General features: G+C 42.2%; 1 pseudogene; it reads left to right on the forward strand.

Moving 5' to 3' along the window:
* Positions 1-3,928: 3,928 nt before the first annotated feature.
* LOC120559486 lies at positions 3,929-6,015 on the forward strand (annotated as a pseudogene).
* The last annotated feature ends 2,047 nt before the right edge of the window (positions 6,016-8,062 follow it).

Consider the following 8,062-nt stretch of genomic DNA (forward strand, 5'->3'; position numbering starts at 1 on the left):
TCTTTTTTTTTTCGCCATTACGTATTGTTATCCTCCGCCCACTGGAAAGGTTCCCGCCGCGTGATAAAATGCTCGCATACGTGTTTGATGTCATCTAAAAGTGGGCTTCCAGACCTAAACAGTCGGTCATAAGCTGGTGTCCCTTCCCGCTCTGTGATATCTTCATCAGGGCTCTGGTCATGTGGATGTTCCACGGTACATTCTGGTACCCGTCACGCACCATCACCGAGTAAAACCGTTGACTGAAATGGTACGGTCCTCCAGTAGTCCCGGATATTTGGTCAGTCTCACCAGTGCAAAAAGAAAAGTCAGTCCTAAATATTTTGCAAAAATTCTTCAACAGTGAAGTTTCTTCGGTAACATTTTTTGTAATAATTGGCAATGCTTCGCAGCCGCATTTTGTGTTATTACACAACGCGGTTTCGCTAAGCACTGGGTCACTTCGGATTTCAAAAAAGTTTTGAAAAGGTCCAATGGTGTATATGGATGGGCTGAGCTTGATGTCCTGGCTTCTTGGTTGGGACGAACCTTTGGGGCACTGAGGGATGTCTGGCTGACTCACTGTTCCATATTTGTTGGGGCTGCTGGCCGGTGATCTAGATCTTTAATCTGCGGGATGACTCGCACTTCGCTGTACCGGATCTGGATTCAATCTTGATCGGGACCTTGGACCGTGTTTCCCTCGCGATCTTTGACTGCCCGCATCTATTCCTGGCAGCTGCTGATGCTGCAGCAGAAGTGGAAGGCTGGGATGCAGCAGAAGTGGAAGGCTGGATGTTTCAAGCAATAGTGGAACCGGGATGCGCAGCAGAAGTGGAAGGGCCCTCAGCAGAAGAATGGGATTTCACGGCCGGGTGGGTGGGCTTGGTGTCTTCATTATCACGACTGTAAAACAAATAAATAAAGCAAGTCATTAGACTGCGCCATATCAGATCAATGAGTGCCGTACTTTACTGGCCATAAGATAAATAACAATGGCTGAGATTGCTACTGTACCCCCAACCCAATTCACAGCTGTAAAAGCGGTGAGCAGTGTTGGAAAGCCCCACCCCACTACAACATCCTTGAGATACTTTCTCCACAGCCGTTGTGAAGTGTTGAAAGCCCCACCCCCACTCAAGCAAACATCCTCGGAGACATATTCTCTTCTCCATACAGCCAAAAGGTGTGGAAGTGGGTTGAAAGCCCCACCCCCCACTACAACATCCCTTGGTAGCCCAGGCAAACCACCAAACCTCAGACAAGAAATGGCTGAGAGACAGTGCCGTAATCCACAAGTCTTACTTTCACTCTGTAAACAAACACTAAATACTTTTACCGAACTTATTTTTGCATATTTAGAAACGCTACTGTCGCATTTCTATTTTATCATATACTTTTTTACGTGTTTTTTTTTTTTAATACTTTTTACAGTAAAAAAATAAATGGTAATTTCTTTACTCTTCAGGGGTCTAGACCATCCTGGTAATCTAGTTCCTCATCTGTCAAAAGCTCTCTTCTCCTGAATATCCATCATCCTGCATGGCATCAAAAGGCCACGCTTTGATAAACGTCCATATTTCTCTCATGATCCATTTTTTCTCCGTGTTTCTCTGTGTATCCTCAAAACTACTTTGCCGTACGGCTCTCTCACTCCTATATCAGAGCTTCGCAGTTGCGCGTAGGATATGAACGACTGAGGAAGAGCCATTCATTGTACATAATTCCACCCATAATGAAAAGAGAAAGGAGAGGGAATTGAGGTGCGCAGAGGTAATCCGAGATATGGTTGCCTTAACCAGGCATGACTAGGTCTGTCTGTCATATAACATTTTACTGACACAGTCAACACCTCAAAATTTAAGATAATTACCAAAGCTTTCATAAGGATTCATCTATGGGGAACATTAATATCTGTACCAATCCTTTATTTTTATCCACCAACCCCCACTAAAACAAAACGCCAACCCTCACTCGTGGGTGCTAGAGGAATAGTCAGAAATCAACAAAGTGCCTATTACCGGCAAATCCCTTCTGAAATATTTGTTAAGGGATATTTAACTGCATTTGACCAAAGTTGTGGAAGCAAATATGCAGGAAAGTGCCGTCTTGGTGGAAATGACGCGCCACTTGGATTGAACATGCGGGTTGACTCCTTAGTTATAGGGAGGGTTAATCCTCTGATGTTGTCCAGGAGGAATCTGCGGGCATGCCACGCCGTCGATGTTTGGCAACAGTTCATCTGGCAGCGTACATCCAGGGCTTCAACTCGTCTGAATTGGAAAATATGGCTTCCTGTGTGATCCTTCGGTGATGGACAGGTTCCGGCAACTCGCCACAGTTCCTCTGAAGGAACGAAAGCCTCCAGTCTTCTCTGCATTAGATTAAGTAGGGTATCTTATACCCACCTCTAAGATAATATTCATGTCGGTGGCAGCGCCGTGCTATATGAGAGAAGATCCTGGGGTCTCATTTACAAAACTGTAGCTGGATCCTTACTGGTGGCGCTTTCTTAAAAGCCTAAACCCGTACGGCAAAGTCTTATTTATAAAGCATATTTTAAAACATTTCTAAGCCATGTTTTCTCTTGAGGTACAAATTGCTAAATTACCGTTGCTGCCTCTTATCCACGCCATGTACCCCGCCTGCATTTTAACCATAAAATAGTCAATGCAAAGCACCTCATGAATGCTGATCGAGTATGTTAATGACCCTGGCAGATATTCTTTAGATTCAGCGAATCATGACGACTGGCGGAGAAAAACAAAAAAATCTCAGATGCTTTTGAATTGCTGCAAATTGAATTTATAATTCCAGCCTGTTCTTTCATAGTGTAGGAAACCTGAGGTATAGACTACCTATATTAATAGTACCTTCCAAAACAAAGGCATTACGGCACTTTCGGGGGCAGCTTTGATATAACCGGCAGACCTATGAGATAGGATTTAACAGACCTATATATTATATCAAACAAGGCTTAGCAATAAAGTTGGAAGATTATATATAATTATTTATGTAAAACACTAAGCTGTTCTGCCATTTCCCTCTGGAAACAGCCGGTGGCCCCAACTTAGTGTAGGACCTCTATTTGGACCGGGATGGCATGGTTCCGGGCAGTTGCCCCTTACTGGACCCAATTCAGTACATAGATCCAAGAGTTCAGCTTTAGGGTACACATTACATCCCCACCGGGTGTCTCTGGAGAGGGAAATAAAAGCAAAAACTGCTGTCGGACCTGCCAGGACAACCATGAGTGGACTGTCTGCAACAGACTTCAAAGACGGGTTTGTCAGTTGAGGCCTCTGCTAGCTTTGCAAGTACTGCTAGCATTAAGGCTGAGTACAAACACTGTCAGGCAAAGAAGCAGAAGTTAGGCTCTGGTAAAGTTTCAGCAGCACATTTAATGAACGTATCACAGAGGGCCATTGGTGGACACATCAACGAGGCTGGCATCCTCTTTGAAGGCAAATCAAACCCCTCTGTCTATAACAACTGGCAGCTCAGAAAACCACACCTGATGTGGTCGAATAGCATAAATCCCCTGCACACCATACTGCCAACCGGTCATGTATTGCCAGAGCTAGACTGAGCAAGAGGGTGGAAGTAGTACATCAAGAAAAATGCAGTGTTGAAAAAATGCTCCAGAAACCTGTAAGATTGGGCACAGAGCCAGCAAAAGGTATCCTTGTGCTTGTGTTTTGCACCAGTAGTCAGAATATCAAGTCAAACTGCTGTCCTGCTGGGAAAGGTCTTATTTTTTATAGTTTATTGATACAACTTAAGGACATATATTTCTCCCTTTTAATTGCTTGATGAATGTTTAGGTACTGTCAACAACAGTTGACACATACACACAACATTAATAAAGGCACACACCACTTATAAAATGTGTGAGAATCACATAGGCAAATAATCAAGACTCCACCTCCACATTACCACTACAACATGGGTCAGACATTGTAAGTTACTGAACAGAGCTTGCTGTCAACAGCCGAGGTAAGACCCTGAGTTCTCCCCTATCTAGTATAGTAGACAGCGTGAGTATAGCATAGTATAAAGCTATTCCTCAGTCATAAGTTTAGTGATATCCAATTTATATTGAAATATTACATGAATTGTTTAACTATTCTGTGTCCATGCCTTTAACCTTCTGTCCCTATTGATTTCTTCCATACAGATGGCAAGGCTGTGGCATCTCATGCTCCTGTGCTGGGCATGGAGTCCTCTGTGTCTTCCATCCAGTGTAAGCTTCATTGGTACACCGGAGCAATGTGAAAAGGCTCACTTTGTCCCTGGTTACAATCTGGGTGGAGAAGGCTTCGATATCGTCACAATGGAGCCGAAAGGTGCCTATGTCATTGACACTGAAACATGGAAGCTTGGCAATGGCACTTGCAGGCTATACACAAACAGCTACATGAATAGAGAGAGCCAGAAGGTTCCAGCTGCCATGGTGGACTGGAGAACCCTCCCCAAGGGCAGTTTAAAGGTCTCCGTATCCAGTATGATTCTGTCGAAACTCTTGTCAATGATTCTACATCATCCGTGTCCAATGATTGGAAAATTGGCCTTGAAATCCCTGTAGATCCGTCTGTCACTCTTGGTGTTGGTTTTGGAGGTTCCCACTCCAAAGAATCTACCTTTGCCATGCAAAGTCGAAACAAGACCACTACAACTTCTTTAGACATTCTGTCTACTGTAGCTTCTACCCGGTGAGTATATGCACAGATATTTGTCTTTTGTCATTAACTTCATGCTTAAAGTGACAAATATGAACATTACTGTAATCTTAATACTTAATACTGCAACTGACTACAAATGACGATCCCTGTGTTTTACAGCTACAGAATGGCAACAAAACCTCCACTGAGTCATGACTTTAAATCAGTTGTGAACTCCCTTCCGTCCTATTCTACGTAAGACAGAGACATCATATCGCAGTCTGATCGACACATATGGTACACATTACATCACACAAGTGTCTCTTGGGAGGGGAAATAAAAGCAAGCACTGCTATCGGACCTGCCAGACAACCATGAGTGGTCTGTCTGCAGACAAAGTCAAAGACTGTTTGTCAGTTGAGGCGTCTGCTAGCTTTGCAAGTACTGCTAGCATTAAGGCTGAGTACAAACACTGTCAGGCAAAGAAAAGAAGTTAGGATCTGGTCAAAGTTTCAGCAGCACATTTAATGAACGTATCACAGAGGTCATTGGTGGAAACATCAACGAGGCTGACATCCTCTTTGAAGGCCAATCAAACCCCTCTGTCTATAACAACTGGCTTAGCTCACTGAAAACCACACCTGATGTGGTCCGATACAACATAAAACCCTGCACACCATACCGCCAACCGGTCATATTGCCAGAGCCGGACTGAAGCAAGAGGTGGAGAAGTACATCAAGAAAAATGCAGTGTTAAAAAATGCTCAGAAAACCTGTAAGATTGGGCACAGAGCCAGCAAAAGGGATCCTTGTGCTTGTATTTGCACCAGTAGTCAGAATATCAAGTCAAACTGCTGTCCTGCTGGGAAAGGTCTTGCAACATTAAAGGTTTTCAGGCTATATGCAAAAGGTCTTTATGGTGATAGGTGGACTCAGACAGATGGTTCAGTGGTGGTTAGTTACAGTGATAAGAATAAGCGTACTGTCATCATAAATAACAATGACAATCCTAAATGGCCAGAGACATTTGAGTTTGGACCCATCGTCATTAACATGAAAAACAAACTTAAGTTCGGTGTTTATGATGAGGATTCTTACTGGAACAGTGATCCGCTTGGCGGGTGTTCATTTGATTCATGCGTAAAGGAAAAGTGGCGACAGCTGCATGTTAAATCACGGTACCTTCTTCTTCTCCTACATAGTAGAGTGTGCACCAAGTCTTGGTGGTGACCAATGTCAAGAATACATCCCTCCCCCGATGAGTCCCTCTTTGGCCAGGCCCGGTCTACACTCAGAAACGGGTGCCCTTCTTGGAGAGACAGGGAAGAGGAATGCTACATCAGTCAGTCAGGTTAAGGTCAATGGTTCGACATGAGATGGGGTGATGAGAGAATAAGGATTTAAGTTTATTATTATCTTGCATCTAGTTAATCGCATATTTCACACTGTTCTTTATTTGACTTTTGTTAACAAAATAATTACACATACTCAATTTCTCAAATGTAATCCAAATACTGCATGTGTTTGTGTGAAATGTTCTTTTCTTCTGCTTCTGTTAAGTTAAAAAACTCTGCCAATAAAGCATTGACAAAGACAACACAGGTGTCAGTGTGATTTATTGTAATAAAAATACTGTGTAGTTTGTGGTTACATGTAAAGTTGAAATGCATAATCATACAAATGCAAGCAAACAACTAACGTCAATATGGCACACATAAAAGGCTCTTCTCATTTTTCCTCTTCATTTCATTCGATCATTCCTATACATGTTAGGGCTAACAAAACTGATGTTGTTTCTGGGCATTATGTCCATGAGAGGGCAACTGTAAGAGATACATAACTACTTTATAGGTATATTTATTTCAACAGAAACATATTTTAAAAGATCTATATGCCTACACATTACAAAATAAACCATAAAACGTCATATACTCTAAATCTTATAAATTGTTCTTTATATTGCAATTCAGTAAGTTACTGTGCTCAGCATAAGTAAATACACCCATGCTAAACTTACAAAACCAAAAATCTTTTGGAAATTGATCTTAATGATGGGTGTATTCACTTATGCTGAGCACTGTAACTCGATCAAGCTGTTTCTTGATACAACTTAAGGACAGATACCTCTCCTTTGAATTGCTTTTGATGAATATTTAGTACTGTCAACAACAGAACATAGTCAATAGTATTTGGCCATAACTCGTGTTACGAACAAGAACCACAACCCCCGTTTAGGCTACAGATCTCATACCTATGAGATAACTGATCTTGGAAGTGCAATATCTTTTAGAAATTAGACGTAAGCAGGTACGTAAGTAAGTAAGTAAGTGAACTTTATTTATATAGCACCTTTCACAGACAAAGGGGTCACAAAGTGCTTTACAGTAAAACAAAAACAGAGCAAAGACAACACATACAAAGCTATATGGCTAATAAAATGCTTGTGTAAAAGATGAGTCTTCAGGTGTTTTTTAAAGGTTTCCAGAAAATCCAAAACTCTCAAGGCTAAAGGGAGAGAGTTCCAGAGCCCTGGGGCCACCACCGAAAACCGCACGATCACCTCTTGTTTTAAAACGTGTTCTAGAACAATTAAGAGCTCCTGGCTGAAGACCTCAAAGAGCGACCAGGAGTGTGTGCGTGCAGTAGTTCCTGGATGAACGAGGGAGCTTGGCCATGTAAGGCTCTATAGGTAATAGTTAAAATTTTTAAATTCACTCTAAAAACCAATCGGTAGCCAGTGAAGAGCCTTAAGCTCGGAGTAAGTGCGACCTCCTGCTGGTCTTAGATAAAGTCTTGCTGCTGCATTCTGCAATACGACTTGCAGTGAGCCCAAGGATGATTTGTTTAAGCAGGTGTATAGTACATTGCAATAATCCAAACGAGAGGAAACAAAAGCATGAACAAGCATCTCCATCTCTCTTTGAGAAACCACAGATCTAATTTTAGCAATGTTCCTGAGATGGAAAAAACAGGAAGCAAACCACAGACTTCACATGACTGTTAAAACACATAGATTTGTCAAAAATGACACCCAGATTACGCACAGCATTACAGTCTGAAACTGATAGAGACCCAATGGCCTGCCTAATCCTAGGGGTAATGTTATCTGGGGCAAAGATCATCACCTCAGTTTTGTCAGAGTTTAATTGCAAGAAATTGTCAGGCATCCATTTGTTAATGGAGGCTAAACAATTGTGCAGCAAGGACAGTTTGTCTAGCTTATCGGGGCTAAAAGATAAATATAACTGGATATCATCAGCATAACAATGGTAAGATATACCTTCGAAACTACTAATTTTACCAAGAGGGAGCATATAAAGACTAAATAGCAAAGGGCCAAGCACAGAACCTTGAGGCACACCACAAGACAAAGGAGCAGAGTCTGACAAGTAAGTTCCCATAGACACAGAAAAACTCCTGTC

This window comes from Perca fluviatilis, chromosome 1, assembly GCF_010015445.1.
Source record: "Perca fluviatilis chromosome 1, GENO_Pfluv_1.0, whole genome shotgun sequence".
Classification (NCBI taxonomy): Eukaryota; Metazoa; Chordata; class Actinopteri; order Perciformes; family Percidae; genus Perca; species Perca fluviatilis.